Below are 21504 nucleotides of genomic sequence, written 5' to 3'. Positions count from 1 at the left end.
ATAGGTGGAAAGGCCACTCCACTGGAAAAATAAATTTTAGAACGTCGACTTTGAATAGTTGTCTGGGGATACGTCGGGATGATTCCGAAGCAAGCGCCGCCTTCGTGAGTTGCCGGCGGCTTCAAGCTCCCAATGAATTTTGAAAGTAGAATAAAGAATGCCACCTGTTGCCAGTATGTGAGAGGCCGGTCTACAAAGCGAGCGCCTGGAGCATGTTCCATCTGTGTACTTGCTAAGACAATCAGCCAAACACTATGAATTCCGCCATTTCTATTTATATATTGCTCCGGATATTTAGAATCATTATCTTCTTTTTTCAGGAAACGAATCAATATGAAGCGATTTAACACGCAACTTACCCCAGCGTCATCCTCTCGTCAACAAGGAAGGATGGACAATTGCTGGGGTGTGCCCATTGTCGCAGCTTTATCGGCTTTTCTGCTGGTAATGGCTAGTTCGTGCTATGGATACTTCTACGTGCTCTTCATGAAAACGTACGCTGTGAACCACGAGCAAGCGGCCTGGCCATCGAGTGCGTTGGTGATCGCTGGCAGTTGTACAGGTGAGGCATGCTTAAAAAATGAAAGCTCCTGCAACTCTGTGAAAAGAAACATTGCGTTGAACACGAACCCAGACAACTGGACTTCGATATGACTCAGTAGGAAATCAGGAATTTAGATCTGAATGTGTTTTGCCTGCTTTCAAGTTATCCTGATGGTTGGGAGATTGAACACGGAATCTGTTCAACAAACTATAGCGTCTAGTGCCTGAATATTTTTTGAAGAAAATCCAGGGGCCGGTCGGGTGTTGCAAGAAGCCTGTGTTTTCTGCAACTTTAATAGATAAAAAGTAAGACTGATATAGAAAGGAACGTAACACAGTTTTGTGGTGCTATACTGGAAAAAAAACGCTACAGAAGCATCTTTTGCACACAACGCAACTCATCAGTATCATCAGCGGACTGCAGGACGTAGGCCTCGCTCATGCTCTTCCGCTTAAGCGAGCCCGTGCTAGCCGCATCCACGTGACCCCCTGCAAAGTGCTTATCACATCCGCCCACCCGAATTTCTGCCGCCTTCTGCTATGCTTTTCTTCCCTTGCAATCAAAATTGTTACCCTAACCGAAACTCTGTAATTCCCTGTATAACTGTACAAGTCCGGCCCATTCCCTCTTGTTATTTTCACTACAATATCATTATTTCAACTTATTTTGCTGCCCCACTCGGCACGCTACCTATCTCTTATATTTACGCCTATCATCTTCCGTTCGAACGCTTTCTTCTTTCTACATTGTCTACGTGGTTAGCCCATTGATCAGCCTCTACGTTCCAGACCATATACTTACTATAAACCTGGTTATAGAAAAATGCTCTGGATATAACAAGCCCCTATAGATAGCAATCACTGACTACGAGAAATCATTTGACTCAGTCAAAACTTCAGCAGTCATGCAGGCTTGCGATACCTGGGTGTAGATGAGCACGTGTCAAAGTACTGCAAGATATCTATAGCGGCTACACAACAACAATAGGTCTCCGTAACGAAAGTTACAAAATTCCCATAAAGAAATGTATTATGGAAGGAGATACGATCTCCTAGTATTATTCACACCTTGCTTAGAAGAAGTGCTCAGAGCCGTCGATCGGGAACATTTAGCAATAAGGATAATTTGGGTTGATGGAACATTCCTTAGTAATCTGCAATTCGTTGATGACATTTTCTTGCTGAATAACACATAGTACGAATATCAAATCTTGAATAATGATCTATACAGCAACACGAGATAAAAAGCCGCAAATAAATTAGCAGTGCCTTAGCTCGGTTCTACAAGGATACGTAGCGAGTGGTGCCCGTTTCCCAGGCTGATCTTCTTGTGGTCACTGTACGTTTAGCATGGCGAGACATTGAGTATACACATCTTTTATTAATTTTGCTTGACAGACGAACACTGGCCGGTGGTCTGTGAAGAAGATATGTTCCACTGTCTATTTTGTCTATACAGTATTTTGATTTGGTAGTTGCTTTTGTGTACAAGAGCTGTAGTAGTTCCCCATTCTGTAGTCCGGACGTGATAAATTAAAGTCAAACTTTTCATTCATACACGGACTAAAAGAGTCCTGTTTCCTATTGAAATCGCCCGGTCACACACAACTCTGAAACCGTGCCGTAGTTTGGTGCACACTTGGCGAACACATCAATCGTCAGCCTGACAGATGTTTCCGGTGCCACGTAGACTCATTAGATGACAATGCCACGCATTAGAAGCCGAATACAGCACCGCGAACGAAGGGAGATGTCTCACGCTGGACTCTCCTTTTCTGCATTCATGTCAGACGTTGAAGGTTGAAGGTTTATTTCCGCAACTGGCGTTGCGAGGACAGCCAGGGAAAAAGCTGTGTAGACAGCTTGACAGGTCCTGGCTTCCTCTTACGGAGCAGCATTGACGGCGGCGGAGTACAATACATCAAACAAGATGTGAAGAAAAAAAAAAGCAAAAAAAAAAAACATCGTCGGTACAAAGAAAGAGACATACTTTTAATACGCAGTGCATTGTACTTGTACAGTACAAAACTACATGAACATTTGGGGCAATTCTTTCAAAGAAATATTGGTTAAATCTATATTTTCGGAGCAGTACAACTGGTTCAGAAGGGTCGGTAAGGTATGCTGCAACATTTGTTTGCCATAGTTTGTGCAGCATTTCTTAAAATGCCAAGGTTCTGCTGCGCGGGTATCATACACAGTTCTGCTTTCCTCTAACCAAGCAAGTGTAAGTAAGAAGTCATCTTTTTTCATTATGGCGAGTTTATATTTATAGCACAGCCTATAGTGATACATGGACTTCATTTGTATAACGTTGTGTTGATGGAAAAGGCTTGCAGTGTGGAAGAAATACGGCACTTTACATGCCATGCGTATAATGCGCTTTTGTAAGACAGTGAGTTTGTTAATATTTTCAGCTGTTGTTGTTGCCCACACCATACATCCGTAGTTGGCTATGGAAGAGAACAAAGAGTGGTAAAGTAACATGTTAACTGACGTAGGAAAATTAAAGCAATTTCGGCGCATGATACCAACTGTTCTGGAAAGTTTTTGAACTACGTAATTAATATCATCATTCCACGACATATCTGCTGCAAAGTAAACGCCGAGAGTTTTCACAGACTGCACAAATTCTATTCTGGTATTGTTTAATTCAATTAGAGGAGGTTCAAAATGTTTATGACGTGGGTGAAACATGACTGCTGCAGTTTTGCTAACGGTAATCCTTAAGTAATTATCTGTAATACACCTCCGTATTTTATGCGCAAAGCTGCGCATGCGACGCGCGGTTCAGGTGATAGAGCAGTGTGAGTCGAGGAGGTAACGAAGCTAGCGGAGTACCGGCGAAATGCTTGACTCGTAGCCCAGTGTAGCTCTCGACACAAAATTAGTATACAGAATACTTAGGTAGTGGTCAACAGCCCCGGAATGGAAGAGCAGCTTACAATAGGAACCAAAGCACTGGAAGTGGTATGCGAATATGTCCTAGAATTTAGTGATTACGGCACCTCGGTACTTGGAGATATCCGCCCCCTAGACCCCTAGATAATCCTCCTAAGTGACATGAGATGAGTTAGAAGTTAAACAGCTTGCCACACACAAAGAGTTCAAGCTGTCACAGAAAGAAAAATCTTTTCACCAGACCTAAACTTCTGTAGCAGCTTCTATTCCTGGGGAGATCGATTATAGAGTGAGACCTGACTACACACTCGCTCGGTGGCGGCACTTGATATGGATAGTAGAATGCCATGAATCGGGACGTTGGCTTTCCGACAGCAATAATTTTTCTTTTGCTTGCGTTTTCCACGCCTACCCAGAAATTGCTTACGGGCTCGGCCAGCATCTCGACTAACATTTGGACCAGGCGTAACCTAGACTGCAGTGCAGAAATTGAACCTATCTTTATTAAAGCACCGAATGAATCATGAACATAAGCACGAAATATTTCTCTTTACGTCTTTTTATAAAGAGAGCAGCAGGCCGCTTAGGAGCTATAGATGCTCTGAGAAAACGCTTCGGAACGGTTGTAATGAACGCTAAGCTAAACGTTCAGCAACGTTTCAAAAATAGTTTCCAGTGTTGCTTAGAGTCGACTTCTCGAGGCAGTCGAGAAAAAAACGTACCGAGCTAGATGGCCTGACATCTAACATGCGCAGCTCGAATTTAAGGTTGTAAGATAAGCATACAGAGTCAATAAATTTCAGCGTTCCATTTACATTTCGCGAGCTATTGGCAGCATTAGTCCACGGAAAACCGAAATCGGCTCCAGGACACGACGGAGTAACATTGCAGGAGCTCAGAAATCTTAGCGACGAAGCCCAAGATCAGCTCTTAACTATCATAAACGATTCATGGGAATCAGGAGTGGTGCCAGATGCACTAAAGCTATCATCGATATACCCCATACCGTAATCAGGGAAGGACCACACAAAACCAGAGAACCTACGGCCAATAGCTCTCACATCCACTATCTGCAAATTGATTGAGCGAATGATAGCCGCAAGAATACAGCATTATATCGAATACGTACAGCCTGGGTTGCATCCAGCTCAGGTTGGATTCCGTCCGAATATGGGCACGCATGATTGCCTTTGGCTGCTCCGCAGGGTAATCAACCGCAGGTCTCGCAAACAGACACCAGATTACATCCTCGCGGTTGATATGCGCAAAGCATTCGACAATGTAAACCAACAGGTAATCCTACAAGAATTAGCAAAAAGATATCCCAGCCAGAAAGCGTACAATTGGATATGCAGCTTCCTTCAAAGTAGACCTATTAGGCTTCATGGCAAAGCTTCGGGATGGAGCCCCAGAACCTTTTACTTGGATAGGGGCGTGCCCCAGGGCTCTATCTTCGGGCCTTTGCTTTTTAACTTGGCCATGACCCGCGTAGCAGAAGCACTCGAGCGAGACACTTCGGCCCGCTTCACCATCTACGCAGATGATGTCACCATATGGACAGAAACAGTGGATTACCCAAATGAAGAAGTCATGCAGACGGAGCTCCAAGCAGCAATCTTCAGGGTCACTGACAGCTTGGAAGCATTGGGGCTACAGCTCTCACCTGAAAAGACACAACTCATAAGCATAGACGGCAAGAATTCTACAAACGCCAAAAAGCAGATTACACTGCATCTTGGACAACACAACATCACGTCTGCAAATGGGCAGACAAAAATCTTGGGGGCACAGATTTCTAGTTGCAACAGTCCTCGTAAGTGGATTCATACATTGCAACGTAACTGGACCCCGATGTTGCATATGATTCGCCGGATTTCAAACAAATACTGTGGAGCCCGGCATAAATCGTGCCAAACACTGTCTAGAGCGGTTGCTGTCGGCAGGATTCTGTACGGGGCACCTGTCTATGAGTTTTCTAATCGCGACGTTAAAGACATCGAAAAGCTACACAGGGCCACTCTTCGCACCATGACTGGGCTTCATAAGCACACGAGAAATGAAGAGCTGCTTAAAATGGTCAGCATACCACCCATACAAGACATTATAAGAGAAGCAAAAATAAGAATGCGATCCCGACTGGAAAACACGACCCAAGGGCAGTAGATCATGACATGGGACAACCGAATCAACATTGCTCAGAGGCCCCTGGGGACAGACACTTCACCCCCGTGGGAGGCACCGGTAATCGCACTAAGGCCACAACGTAGGCGGAATGGGGTAGCTAGGCAACTTTTAGCACAGAGAACTGCCCTCACAAGACCACTTAATACGAAAGACATCTACACTGACGCTGTAATTAGAAATGAAAGGGTGAATGTGGCATGGGTGTGTGTGCCAACGCCTCAGCACAACGGACAGCACACGTGCCACCTACCTGGAGGAACAATTTTACACTCCGAGTTGCTTGCCATATGGGGAGCCATAAATACTATTACGACCGCTGCAGCCAGAAAAGATAACTTCAATGGTTATCGAATTTTAACCAAATCATATGCAGCGATTGCAGAGCTGACGGCACCAACTACAGACGACGAAGTGGCCAAGGACATCAGAAAGAGGCTGAAGGGAATGCGGGAAGTTAGAATAGAAATTCAAATTATATGGACACCGGGACATACTGGCACGGACGGGGGAAACGCAGCCGCGCAAGAGGGTGGGCCTGCTGAAACGTACAATGCCCCACACCCCAACTCCATGCCTAAACCGATAGACTTAAATCCTTACCAAACAATGCTCACTAAAGGTTCCTCTGGCAGATCGATGATGCACTATGTACGCACCAAAATAAAACACGACAGTAAGCTTAGATTACATGAAGCGACACCAACGCCGGTGTTTGAGGACACGAAAGGGCTCACTCGACCACAAGAAAGATTTCTCAACAAAGTAATAACAAACGCTGCTTACACACCGCACACACTTGACAAGTGGTTTCTCCGAAGACACGAAACACTCAAACACAACATATGCACGCAGTGTCAGGAACAGTGTACAGCAGACCTAGAACATCTTATATGGCAATGTCCATCGTTTTCACGAGGAAGAAACAAAATTACGCATATTCCACACGACGACATGCCCACATTAGCAGGTCAGGTTATATCAAGCACCGAAATACAACACTCCATTGCTACATACGACAGTGAGAGCGGCCTGCTTCGAGTAGTGTGAGAGAGGTCGACTTACAGCGCGAAGATCGGCCGCATGGCAAGCAACAAGCAACAGCTTGAAGAACCGTTAAGACGAAGAAGTTACACTCCCATCCCTCCTAACTCCCCAAGAACCCAAACAGCGGCCGAGAGCCATCCCTTCCTTTCAATAAAGGCTTCATTCATTCATTCATTCGGCGATAAATTGGAAGACTAGGAAGATCGCGCGGAGTGAGTGTGGAATAGGCCGCCGCTGCTCTCCCTGCTTCCAGCTCCTCTTCTCTGCCTCGCGCGCCTCGATTCCCCGGCCATGTCCTTTCACCCTGTCATTGTAGACTGCAGCCTCGGGTCGCCGAAGCATCCGTGACAATAAGCCCTGCCTATGCATTTCTTTTTTTCCCGTGGAAACAACTAATGCAGTAGATAACAATAACATCGGCTGACATTTTACACTTCATTGCAGGCCTGATCATCAGTCAGATACAGTACAAGGTTTCCGTGTACTACATCACTCTGACAGGAGGCTTCCTAGCATCAATTGGGCTTATAGCGTCTGCCTTTGCACCAAGCATCGTCTGGATGACGGTCACGTTTGGCGTACTCCACGGTAAGAGCAGCAGCTGCATGGTAGAGGTATTCATTGCTGGCAAGCCAGGCTACAAGTGTTTTCAAATCAATAGCATAACAGTATATCTTTTCTATCAAACTGTATTCTTTACATGCAGCACTGATCATTATGCAAGCATTTCAGACTAAATAATTCGTGCCTCTGTTATTTGCTTTTCTGACGACTGCAGTTCCTGGCTAACAAACTGGCGCTATTAGCTCACCCTCATCATCTTTTTCATTCAGGTTCTTCACGCTGTATTATCTACTCTTCGAAGCGTTCGCAACCCAATTGTTGCTTATATTTACGATATATAAATGTAGTCGGAATTCGGAAACAAAGCTGATTACTCGATCAAAAGGAATAGAACATTTCTAATGTGATGCAGCCAGTATCTCTGACGAGAGCAGCTTTCAGGCTGTCAAATTGAGCACCGGAATTTGAACTTTATATCCTAAATAAGATTGTGCCATCAAAATCTCACCAATTCACTGACAACTGAATGAACATTGAAATTGTTTGTGTATTGTGTTTTAAGTCCTTCGAAAATAGTTTTGCCATATTATATGATTATCGTGAACATAGTAAGCCAATTCGCTCAGATTTCGGATCCCATGATGTATAAATTATAGAAGGTGTCCACGTAACGTCACGTATGATATCAAGTGCGTGTCGGGAGCTGTTCCGAATTTTCTTTACGCCATTGCCTCCAGATATCGGAAACAACCAGTATTGTTTCTAGCAATGGTGGATAAGGAAGGAAATCTTTTGGTGCTGTGCACTATATATGGTCGAGGAAGTGGACGAGAGCCCCCTAAAGCCAGCCATCTTATGCAGCATGTAAGCGATTGACCACACCCATCGTTATCATTATTTATGGCGCCTTCGGTCGAAACGGCCGCCTTAAACCAGAATTGAGAATAACGTGTGAGAAAAAATACGCGCGCGAGATAATATCAAATTCTGACGCTCTTCGTGCAGCCTTTCTGTCATACCATTTCGGTTCCCACTAAGCATTCATCTGCTAGTCAAGTTGAAGGATATAGTGTTAGGAATTCGAACCGAAGACCAATGTAGAGCGCTAGCCGTATTATTACTCAGCACGCCTCGGGTAAAAAAAAATGTCACTTGCTAGCTACGAATATTGCGAGTCACCTCGTACAAATTTCAGGAAGTACCGCTCACAGAAGCAGCAAAGTAACAATTGTACCTTGTCGATGAAACGTGGGAGAATTTTTCGAACACTAGGAGGGTGGTCCGTAATATTTGGAGCACGTGCACTTCCTATTGTATGCCGTTCATTGTAAATAGTTAGCACTTGATGGTCTGAGTTGCCTACGTACCATAAAACACAACAAAACACAACTCATTGTGAGTGCAGGTATCAATCGAAATTTCACAGACACCGCTCATTCCTTTTCCCAAAACCGACTTGAACTAAAAATGGTACTAATATTCGCGTAATAAAAAGCCGGTGCTAAAGGCGCTAACGTGTCGGCTCCTAAGGCGAATCATGAGCATGCCCCTCTATTTTTGCCAGCATAATGTGCGCGTTCTGATGAAGCCACTTTTCAACAAATGCCCCCCCAGTTTCTACAAAAACTCCCGCACCACATAGAAAACGTGTGGATCGTGTGAACTACTGAGCACGTCTTCATATCCCTTTTAACAGCGCACTTTGATAGAATATCTCGAAATCTTGCAAACCATTCTCCAGAGAAAGCGCTGTCTGATCATAACGAAGTACCGCCACTGGCATATTCTCCTACACAACCATTCTCACCGACTACCGACACAAGGGGTGACTACCACCTCACTGACACCTCAACATGTATAACTCGGGCCGATGAGCGCACTGCATACAATAACAATCCAAATTTCTAAACATTTCTGCAGATTCGCTTAACTGAAGCTCGAAATTTCGGGGTCAGCTTGGCTCCTTCCTCGTGGGTGCCGCAAGTCTCATTGTACACAGCTATAAGTAAATGAAACGAGATAGGAGGAGGGGCAAAGCGAATACAGGAGAGAAGAGGGAGTGCGTGTAGAAAGTATAGAAAGGGAGAAATGGTAAGGGGGTGCGCAAAGCCTATGATGAGTCACAGTGCCAAGAGATGCAGTTGGAGCGGTGCTCGCTGGAGTCTTTTTTCTTATCTTTTGTGAGGTGGTCAGAGACGAGCGAAGGCCTTGTAGGTACGCACAAGGAGAGTACCGTCTTGTCCGGTTGCTATTGTTTGGTGTCGACTGTATAAACCACGATTTTTCCACTTCAGAAGACACTCTCTTTCGCCTTCGACCTCCTATCTTAACGCAGAAATCTGGCAAGTTAGTATGAATACACAGCTTACAAGAGCGCGGAAACCAAGACGACAGGAAAGAAAATGGACACAAGCGCTCACTGCCACTTCTTCTTAAGTCTAAGAAAGGAAGTACACACATGAAAGCAAAATATACGGAAAATACAGAAAAACAGAAATACGAACATTCGTAAAAAACACAAGACTAAACAGTATACATCAAATCAAACACAAAAAACTGCATAAACGGTGCAACCAAAGAGTCACGTTTCCCAGGCAACACACACATGTGTACCACACAACAATCGTTGCAGAACGTATAAACATTCAGTCCATAATTTTATGCTATGAGCCGAGATAAGCAATGTTTACAAATAAAATTTATTGTATGGCATCAACTGATGTAAGTAACAATAGGATTCTCTATGTAAAAACCTCAATTATTTCTTGTCCTAACGTTTTCTTGTGCCTTTCTTGTGCCTGAAGAGAATTACCTCGCGATAAAAAACGGAGTTAGAAGCACACTATCGGCGGTGCTTGGCAAGATCGATAGATAAAACAGGAGATCCATTGTAAAAAATAATTATAATGTTCATGATGTTTTGTGTTGATGCATATTCCCGTTTGCGCAATACAAACGCTACCGGAGGAGAGGGCCGGGTAACTGAAAGAAGGTAGCAGTTGTACCGTACGTCCATACATTGTCACAATCATTGAATAGACGGTGGATAACTACATAGTAAGTGTTTTCTTCTCTGCAAGTATGAAATTCAGTAGTAAATATGCCCCGCAGCATAGGAGATCTGATACTAGTTAACGAGGCAAATGTAATGAATATCAGGTTAAGCATTGTCCGATGTTTATTTTGTGCAATATTGCTGTTGTGTATCACTTGCCGCTCTCTTGCAGGGGCGTGTTTATGGGGGAGACTGGGCGATGCATCCACAAAAGACTTCAAAAGCATTCTAGTTCTTTTGACAATGACTCTTCTGTTTCATCTTCTATTGTTCTTGGCAAGCATCATCTTTCGTGCTGATTTAACCCTGCTTTTATAACAATAGCACAGTAATTCTTTTTAAGCGTGAAGTTCAGTTAGCACGAGAAATAATGGATGTTATTTATATAGAGATAATCATGTTGATGCTTGTGTCAGGCGGTCGTCTGTGGTGGTGTCAACAGAAGGAATTAGGTCTTTTAAAGAGGGCTTATGTGGGCTGATAGCACGAAGTTGTGAATTCAGTGTTTGTCTATTGTGCAGAGAGTGTTCTGTGTTAGACACGTGAGTGTAACTGCGTTGGACATTCAGGGCTATTTTATGCAGTGCATGTCGGGTTTCAGGTTTCATGTTTTTATGTATTTTGGTTTGATGTATACTTTTTATTGTTTTTTTGTGGGAGTGTTTCTATTTGTGGTTTTCTGTTTTCCGACATGTTGTCTTTCGCTATGTGTACTTTCCTTCCTGAAGTTAAGAATAGCATGAAGTGAGCGCCCGTTGTTCACATTTGCTCTCCGTTGTCTCTTTCTGCGCTCTTGAAAGCTATTATATCTCCCGTCTTCAATACCACGGCTTCTTCCTTGAAGCCGTTGTGGCCAGCATTACCACAGAATAATTCAGACTACAAATCAGGCAGATATGCATGATCGAAGTAGTAAATAGCGCTCTGTACTCAGGTTTCCATTCATTCAGAAAGCCATCAACACTTTACAATCCTAGTGAAACAGCGTGCCTAGAACAGCGGCTAGAGGGAAGGCTATTCCGAAAACGTGTATTTTTTAAATTCAAAACAAGCTGGGTACAACTTTTCTCGCCAGCCGCGAAGGTTTTCGAGGCTCGAGACATGGGCTTCATCAACGAGCCGTTGAGTGCGATCCCCACTTGATGTTGAGAATAGTATAGCACTTGACATGCGTTCGTGGCCGTGTAGTTTCCTACCATCTTAGATTAGTTTGTGTTAGCTTGCACTATGTTTCTATGGTTTGCCTCTTCCCTCTTTTTCCTCCTCCTCTCGCTAATCATTGCTTTGTTGCGCTCTCCTGGTTGCTAGCAGCTTTCGCTGGCGTCTTCGGCTAAAAAGAATATATGCCATTGCAAGGCGGTGTTCACAACTAATAAGACAGTCATTTCGCCTGCCGCAGATACCACAACTGTTCTAATGCCGAAACTCTTAGCTTCACGTTAAATCAAGCATCCTCACGAGCTGCTATTATTGCCTTTCAGGAGCAGGGATCGGCACCGCCCTTCTTGGACTTTCCTTGTACATCCTTGCTTACTTCGACAAGTACAGCGGAACTGCGTTCGCCCTCATGTGGGTGTTGAGGGCTACGTCAGGAATGGCTGGAACACCATTTCTCTGGCACTTGACAGCCAGCTACGGGCTCGAAGGATGCCTGCTCATTACAGGGGGTGTTTTGTTGCACGTGTTGCCATTGGTAATGTTTATCAAGTCACCCAAGCCTTTATACCTTCCTTTTCAATTTCTTCAAAATAACAGATGCGGACCTTTTCAGGCTAAGTTGCAGCAGTTGCCACATCCGGTCCCGGCTTCACCTTCCTTATGTTTCGAAAAGAAAAAAGCAAAGAACGCTATGGCCGATGCACTTGCTAGTTTTAGAAGACTCTCCTTCTACCCGCTAGTATTCTACAGTATTGCTTCCGACTACATATTCGTTACTTTCACGACTACTGTGGTTGCCTACACTGGAGACAAGGGGTACAAGCTCGACACATGTAAAGAGACCCTGGTCTACAATGCCTTTGGACTGCTGGTGGGTCGAGTGGTCGTGCCCTTTGCAAGCGATAAGATAAGCCATAGTCGCTGTCCGATGACTGCTGCTAGCTTTGTGGTTGCTGCTGCTTGCCTTTTGTCCATGACTCATGTATCCACTTTCACCGGCCTAGTCATTCTAGCGTCTTTGATGGGAGTGGCTCAGGGCTACATTCTCTGTATCAAGTCTGTGTCATCTCTGACTACATGGGTGTGAACGGTCTGAGTTTCTGCGCCGGCCTAGGAGGTCTGTTATCTGTACCGTTGTGGTTGTCCGGACCTCGTATAATTGGTGAGTATTTCAAGAGAGCGTTGTGTAGCTAAACAAATCGTTTCTTTTCTAGTACTTACACGAAGTTTATTCTTTTGTCTTGCAGGCTTTTTCCGTGACACAAAGGGATCGTACGATCAACTCTATTTTATGTTGGCCGCAGTGAGCGTTGCTACTGGCGTACAGCTTGCCTTTATTGCGTGGTGGGACAGACGAAAACGAACTAAATTCAGAGAACAACGATTTGACTTCACCGACCCTTCGGAAATGGAGTCTATGAAGGGCACTATCCAGTTCGATGAGAGAAACACTGCGTAATGTTGAAGGCCGACCATAGTTAAAAACAAGTAGTAACAGCCATCTCTGTAGTTGCACACTGTGGCAGCAGAGATGACGGCCCATTTATCTAACTACGAATGAGGCTGCTTGCAAATGCGCACATATGTTGTACTCTATTGCTACCTAGTGACGTGAGAAGTATATGTGCTCGTAGATAAGATATGAGTTTAGAACGTCTAACCAGCTGCCGGCGTCGGCTCTATAATCCGGGGGAAGTAGTGCACTAAACGTGTCTGGCGATAAAGCACAGGTAATTATTTGTTCGACTGGGTAGTTTTTGAGGGCCACAAAATGACAGATAATGTATTTACACGCGGAAACATTACATGCAACTGAAACATGCATGGTGGAAAGGACCTCATGAAGCTTCTACTGAAACTGTTATAGTGGTCTCAACATTGAAGCGAGTATAGTTGTATGTTCATGCTCGTTTATTCTACGCCGGTGCCTTATTTTGCGGGAAAAGTAAAGACTCAGAGAAAGTGACATATTGAGCAGGTTATATACTAGGAACGTTAGCAAAAATATTTTCTCGAAAGATGAGAACGTGTGCCCACGCCACCAAAAAAAGAATAATCCAATCAAACTTTACCCATACGCACACCTCAGTGCAGCTCTCGGTAGAAGGCCACGTGCAGCCGTTGAAGTTAGGAGCTTTGGTGAGCACTTAATATCCACGCCACACGGTACATCTCTCTTCTGAAATAAATTACGGTAGAGTTAAAATCAGGGTCAGATGGTAGACAGTCTTGAAAACAAAAACAGTCAAAAAACGGAACACACAGAAGAGACCAGGCACAAATACGCTCTTCTCTGTGTTCTGTCTTTTGACTGGTTTTACAAGGACCCCTGAAATATTGTTTTAGAGGCACAAAAGTCCGCGGATAGTCCTCCGCCTATGACGTCATCACTTCCCTACGCGCCGCACTGGTCATGCGTAGAGATGTGAAAACCTGAAAAAGAGCACTGAAATTTTAATACTACTAGTAATAATAATATTAGTAATATTATTACTAATAGATCTACAACTTTTGCATGGCACGTTTTCTCTCAAGCCAATAATTCCAAAAAGCTAATTAGCATTCACTATTTATTTACTTTAATGAGCAAAACAATACTGCCGGTTAGCTTAGGCGCCTCTGAACAGCTCTGAATTAGTTTGACTATGCTACGGTTAACCGTATTTTTTCAACTCTTGGTCCAAGTTGCTGGGACACTTTCCTATGTTTTCGTTATTACCTGACTACCCGGCCTTAAACTTGTCAAATAGGAACAATTCTCTGACTTCACGGTCATGATGACTTCACTACGACTGTGAAGTCAGAGAAATATTTTTAATGGCGTTCAGCCATGATGCACTTTTGCGCATGCGTGGGCTAAGTAGAAGGCTCGATAAGGTCGCACCGCCAGTGTTATTATTTCCTTGTAATTTTAAACAATTTGTAATCTGCACCATGACGCCTGTGTGACTGTATTAGTGTTACCTATATTAAATTTCAGTTATTATCAGATGATCACCATCATCAGTACTGATACTGATAGACCTGCTCAGTATCATTCCTTCTCGTGGTATAGTATTCACCAGAACGGTGATCAATAATTCGCGCAATAAACCTTGTATTGAGGATGACACATGCGCAGCTATGATAAAGGTGGCTAATTTGGCTGAGTAATCTTGCAATAACCCACTACGTTTGGAAATCCATAGTAGCTGACGCCTCGTACTTTCAGCTGTATTGGTTTCTATGGAAACCCATTCTTAAAATATGTGCATTCTCTAAACGCGGCAAACATTTGCTGTGTGTTCTTCCATTGCATACATGTCAAGACTTTAGTTACAGCAGAACTGCTGATTGAGATTTGTTTCTTTGAAAAATTAGTTTTATTGAATTGCATATATTACATTCAGCATGGTGGATAGGACACCGAAGTGCAGACTTGGTAAAAAATGTAGTACTATACACATTACTATTTAGGCAACCTTACAGTAAAATACAAAGATCAACGGCTCTGTCTCGGCTACACATTGAACATTTCCTTGACATGGCATGACTAGATGTCGTCTAAAGGCCGCGAAAGTTTGGTGTCAAATATCTGCGTTGTGATCAACCCTCGCCATGGTTCTCCATTTATGAGTGTGTGTTCGCCTTCTTTTCTTGAGCACGAACTGGAGAAATTGAAAAACCTCTACCCGTTTGTGCCTATTTTACAAAACTTATTTCACATATCTTCACTAAAACGTAAACTTCTTTCTAAACCTACCTGCTTGTCAGCACGCGTCAATCACACACGTAAAGTCCATGTTTTATTCTGTCGTGCAGATATGATTTTTCATTCTTTCTTTCCAAGAACTGCAAGAGACTGGAACCACCTGCTCTTTCCATTGACTGCAACTAAGATACCACGGCATTCAAAGATGCGATGAAACATCTACTTTCTGTATAGCCTGGCAACTGTTTCTTTCATTTAAGTGTTTTTATGTATTTCTTTTATGTTTTAAAGCCAAGCATGTTTTGTTCCTGTCACGCAAAATATTTTGATGCTGACCCCAAGTGCTTGCACCCTCAGTACCACCGAAAGGCCATGAGAGTAAATAAATAAATAAATAGAAACAACATTTTTCTCAGCCTATTGTCAATACCACCGGATCCAAACGCAGCCGCGTCAGCAGCATTACACATGGTTGAATTCACAGTGACAGGATACGCGACGTAATTTCATCCTAATTACTGCTGAATGACACGCGTGATCTGGGATATTTAACTCCATTGTCAGTCGAAGATCTACAATCTTCTTCGAGAACCGAAATCTACGTACACGACACAATTGCATAATTATTGTCAGCCTTACGCTGACCAGAGCCGACCAACGACGGCACGTTTAGGTACGTGCTTCATTACTGTTATGTTTTTGCCGTTGCGCTGTTGAATCTTACCCTGTCTGACGAAGCGGCATTGATGCCTATATTTAGCAGTATCTTTGTTAAGTGAATTTTTTAAATCCTCGGTTCCTTAATGTAGTCTAAGGGAATATTTACATGTGCTGTGAAGGCCACGCATTCGTTACTATTCGGAATTGTAAGTGTCGATACCCTACTCCAAAGTGAGCAACAATCGAAGAAAACTAAACTTCGTGCGTCAATAAAGAAAACAGCGTGACGTGTACTACCCACTGAGGCTGTTGACTGCGTCCTCTCATAAGAAAAAAAATCAGATTTCATATCGGGACCTACAGAGCGACTAAAAGTTGAAACTTGTACAGGGCTGTGCCCACGTCATATAATTGTTTGCAGGCAATATATCTAAACACATTTGTGTTACTCTGAAAACCCAGCGCCAGTTACGAAAATTATGGGGCACTTTACCAGCCCCCATAGTTTGCTAGCCAGTACACTAGGTGAAAACGTTTACCGTGTCACTTCGCCTGACAATGACTTCCAATGTTGCCCCGATGACTCCCAAGAGCTGTTGTCGCTTCCTTTCTTCTTCCCTTGCTTTCGTCCCAGGCGAAGCATTGTGCCGTCGTAAACACTTTTTTTCCGCATATCTTGCCTTAGTCCCAGGTGTTGCGAAAACGAAACCATATAGGCGCATGTCGATAGACCAGCCAAGACTAAGAGGCTTCAAGAGCAGAATCACGGACCGGTCTAAGGGGTGTCAGTCAGCTGGTGTAACCAAAAATAAACGGATGTCATTTGTGCTCTGTTACAAAGTTGTCTGATTTTACGAATGCGACTTGAAGAAATGTTAGGGCCGAAACACGGATGTACGCCTGGACCTAACGAAGGCAACTGCCAGTTCTGGAGGAGACAATAAAGAACAGGCCAATTTCTGCACCGAAGCCACTGCCCAGTGCTACCAGAGTACGAGGCATGGAACGACACAAAGCGAAGAGAACAGCTTTTCGGTCTCAGGTGACCCGACTCTTTCCCGATATTGAGTCCTACATGGAGAGCCGCATGGACCATCAAAAAGAATTCAAGTTTTGTTGGTGAGACTTAGCGCTCTGCAGATCCATCTGAACGAATTTAATGCCTCTGTCGAGACGCTAGTGCCAAAGAAAGAAGCCTGACCAGGACTACATCGAATCTACAGAGTATGACGACCAGATCGTTAAATACATCGCGAAGCTTACAAGCCGTTCCTTGTAAGAATCGCAACCACTCTCTCGCTAGAGCACAGTACCCTCCTCGCCTTTGGCTGTCTTTTCAAGTGCTCTTTTTAAAGAACGAGCGAACAACAGTTTAATAAAATGAGCGATAAATGTTTTTGGAGTTTGGAAAGCCGGTTCGCCTTCTAGTTTAGTGAGCCGTGCCGAACAATTCTTCAGGGCATATTCTTGCAAAACATGTCACCTTACGTTGGCCGCTGCTTTTCGACCGATGCATCACGACTCTCACTGATCGTGCATCGTGTGCTGGTGCAACCGTTCAAAAGTATCAGTGAAAATTCATATAACACGGTTATTAAGTAATGCATTTATGTTTCTTGGAACTGTGTTATACATGAGTAAAATGAGGGTGGAGTGTGAAATATTTTGCAGGAGGGGGCGGGGGGCTTCGAGCCCTCCAGACTCCCCGAGGCCGGCACCTATGCTTACGGGAGTATATTATTAATAGGTCATTACGCCTGTTCGGGCGTGCCCCGTGCATGCCATGTGGTCAGCCATGTACATGACTACTCAATTCAAGTTGAAAAAAAGCTCTGTCCTCAACGAAAGTGTGGAAACAAATGTATCGCCATTCTATCTCCCTTTGTGGTGACTACAAAATCCCAGCAAACAGCAATATTCGCATTTTTTAGATGTGATTCTTTCTCTTTAAGCCCACTATATTTACTGAAGGTGCACCCATTCCCCAAGAATGTATTTCGTACAGTTCTTATCTAGTCGTTTCAAAATTATTTTAATAAAATTGACCGCCCTGCACCACACTGATAATTATCCGTAAATAGTACTTGGTGCCATCAATTTATAACAATGGCACAAAATTTCATTTAGGCCTACTATCAATAAATATAGATAGTTATGATATAGACAGATAAATATAGTGAATTATAAATATAGAGAAAGCTGATTACTGATTCGAGATTCCTCCTATATTTCTGGAGACATTGAATTCAGGGGAAGCGTGAAGTATAATGTTAATGCATCGTTCTTTTTCCTTCAGTGTGCGCTTTGTAGCTCAAGTCTGCATTAGTCCTTGTTCTCTTTAGCCCCTTTTGCTGGGCTGGCAGTGAAAGGTGCTATGCTTTCGACTTTCGCCTTGTAATGAAGCTTGAGAAAACTACGCATACCAAGAATGGAAAGCAAACAATAGACGCACAAAACCGACGGCCACCACCCGAAGCACACATGCAGCATTGCGGCTGCCAGACCGTCGGCTGGAGCATCGACACGGCGGCGAAGCGGCGAAGCAGCCGACCGCACTCTTACCGACGGCAGCCGACGTCCTATGGAGGATTGTGGAGGCGGCAGACGTTTTTATTTTCTTTGTATGTCGGCTCGATCAACCCTTGTGTTCCTATTGGAGTTGCTTTCCCGCACTGCTAAAGATGGCGCTGATGTTGCAGCAATCAGAAGACCCTATAGTCCGACTCTGACGGAACGGTTACTGACGGCTCTCCAAAAGAATCGCCTCTAAATGTTCCCGACGGCTCACTGAACGACTGCACTCCAAAAGAGCCGCCGCTCAATAAACCGCTGCTCATTCTTGCTCTTTTCAAAGAGCGGCTCAAAAGGCAGCAGAAGGTGAGGGTATAGTGAGCGGATGTTTCGACTCTTGTGAGGAAGAGCGGGAGACATGGCCTTCGAGATCCGCCTCGAGCGCGCATTTCTTATACGTGCAAAGGAGGGGGAGGGGGGGACCTTGGAGGCCATGCGGGAGGGCAGTTGCTTTCTCGCACCGCTAATCGATGACACCGAAGTCGCACCGAGAAGTTCCTACTACCAAGGAAGCGTTCGGTACGAATTGGATCACTGAACGAGAGAGCCGGCTCACCAGACGAACCGCCGCTCAACCGTACTCATGAAAGAGCCGCTCGAAAGATCCGGCTCGCTGGTGAGAGACCCATCTCTATTCGTGCGTCAAGCACATCAGCAAGTGCTTCACGGTGGAGCAAGAGGTACTCTGGTACAGTTGAGAGAGAGGTATGTTGTGCAAGCCCGTCAGCTAGTGAAAAGAATCATCAAAGGGTGAAGAACTTGTCAGCGCTACAATGCCCGTCCAGCCACTGAAGTGACAGCACCGCTTCCATCTGATCGAGTCACCGAGCCTCCACCGTTTGAGGTAACAGGAATTGACTTCGCGGGGTCACTTCTGGTGAAAGGAGAAACCTCGCTTTACAAGTACTACTTTACACTGTTCACTTGTGCTGTAACAAGAGCGGAACACTTAGAGCCTGAAAAGACATGTCCGCAGAGTCGTTTCTGATGACCCTCAGACGTTTCATCTCAAGACGAGGTGTACCGCTGGTCATTTCCAGTGACAACGTGCTTTCCTTTAGGAAGGCCCACAGAGATCTTTACATATGGAGCTGTATTCAAAAACCAGAGGTTCTTGACTACGTCCAAAAAGCACGAATCGAATGGAAGTTCATAGTGGAGCGCGCCCCATGGTGGGGTGGCTTCTATGAGGGCCTCATCGGATCGGCCAAACTTGCTCTCAAGAAGGTGATCGGTTCCAAGTGTTTGACCTTCGACGAGCTAACTACTGTACTGGCACAAATTAAAACCGTCTTAAATTACCGACCTTAACTCACGTCTCCGACGAACCCGGAAAACCGGAACCCCTTTGTCCTTCCTTCTTGACTAGAAGACGCCTCACATCCCTGCCTATCGTGGGGCAAATCGAAGCAGATGAGGTCAACGTATCATTCAACAGACTATGGAAACGACGCCAGCAGGCTACAGAAGCCTTCTGGCGCAGATGGACAAGACAGTACCTTGAGGAAGAGCGAAATATACAAAAGAAGAATGAACGCTAAGGAAACACAATCAAAGTAGGGGACTTGACACTCCTTCGTGACAGCCTGCAGCCACGGCAACAATGGTAGATCGCAAGAATTGAGAATTTGTTTTCGGGAAGAGACGGAAAGGTGAGATCGTGCCTTCTGGAGCGGGAGTGTGAGCGCCGTTTTGGAATTTGGAACACTCCTCTCTACAGGGTTGCAACGAATATGTTGTTATTATCACGAGCGTCTATTATCACCAGCCTTTGGATGTAACGAACGCACGGTCGCTGCGAATATGAGCGCTTAAACGTTATCGCTTAAAACGTGCATATACCGCAGCTATATTTTGCTGCACAGTATGAATCACAGCTACTGCCATCAGGGAAGAAGGAAGGGCGCATTTCAATTTCCCTTGCAAAATATGGTAAAGAAAAACTACAAACAACCATTGGCGCATACACTAAAATATTTTCACGAACATCTGACGCGCAATTGCGTCTAGGATAAAGAAATCAGACTGAAATAGTGATGGTCTCTTTCTGGATTAAAAAATTGATTAAGTAGTAATTTTCAGAGTTAGCTTATTTTATTTGTACTTACAAATCGCGAACATTCCAATAAAATAACGTCTATGAGGTTCGAAAAAAAACTAATTCGCAAGTTTGAAATATCTTTGACAACGCCGATGCTTCTGCTTGATCGCCCAAAGTCTCGTCATCGTAGAAGTGATCTTTTTCTGGACCACTGTTGCCAACAAGACTTTGCCCGCTAAGCCAGTGGCAGCAGCCATTTACCATTTTCTCCTAGGGTAGCTGCAACATCTTAAACATCTTCATAAGCACCAGCCTGACCACACTCACCGTGTACTGCAGATTTACCCTCATACCCTAAACTCCATCGGTTGTGTAGCGTTCATGGCCAACTTGTGATCATTAACTGTACCTCACCATCCGGCCACCGTGTTCAGAAAACAGGCGTATGCTTGGAGCAACGTCCAAGAATCAGGATAATGAAAAACGAAGCAAAACGTCCTGGGCCCACTTATGAGATTTGATTGTGGTTAATGTGAAAGCATTCTGTTGAAGTAGGCGGTAGGATAGTTAGAGAGGATACCGGTAAGCTGTCTAAGGAGACGAAAGATTTGATTAAGAAACGCCAGAGTATGAAAGCTTCCAATCCAACAGACCAGATCGAATTGGCCGAGATATCAAAGCTAATCAATAAGCGCAAGGTGGCCGATATAAGGAAGTATAACATGGAGAAAATTGAGCATGCTGTAAAGAACGGGGGAAGCCTTAAAGCGGTAAAGAAGAAATTGGGCATAGGCAAAAACCAGATGTATGCGCTAAGGGATAAGGCGGGCAACGTCATCACTAATATGGACAAGATAGTCAAAGTAGCCGAGGAGTTCTATACAGATCTCTACAGCAGCCAAAGTAGTCAGGACCGTAATGAGTTTGGCGGTAGGGAAAAACAGTCAGACGTTCCACCAGTGACGAAAGACGAGGTCAAGAAAGCATTAGAAACTATGAAAAGGGGGAAATCAGCTGGAGAGGATCAGATAACTACAGATTTGCTGAAGGACGGGGGGGATATCGTGCTAGAAAAACTGGCCACCCTGTATA

General features: G+C 44.3%; 1 pseudogene; it reads left to right on the top strand.

The window, feature by feature from the left end:
• The first annotated feature begins 390 nt into the window (after window positions 1-390).
• On the top strand, window positions 391-15256 carry LOC146194770 (monocarboxylate transporter 12-B-like; annotated as a pseudogene).
• The last annotated feature ends 6248 nt before the right edge of the window (window positions 15257-21504 follow it).

This window comes from Amblyomma maculatum, chromosome 3, assembly GCF_055883805.1.
Source record: "Amblyomma maculatum isolate TAMU_Amacu chromosome 3, ASM5588380v1, whole genome shotgun sequence".
Taxonomy (NCBI): domain Eukaryota; kingdom Metazoa; phylum Arthropoda; class Arachnida; order Ixodida; family Ixodidae; genus Amblyomma; species Amblyomma maculatum.
The sequence above is the reverse complement of the archived record's forward strand: the minus strand, read 5'-3'. Positions and strand labels throughout refer to the sequence as shown.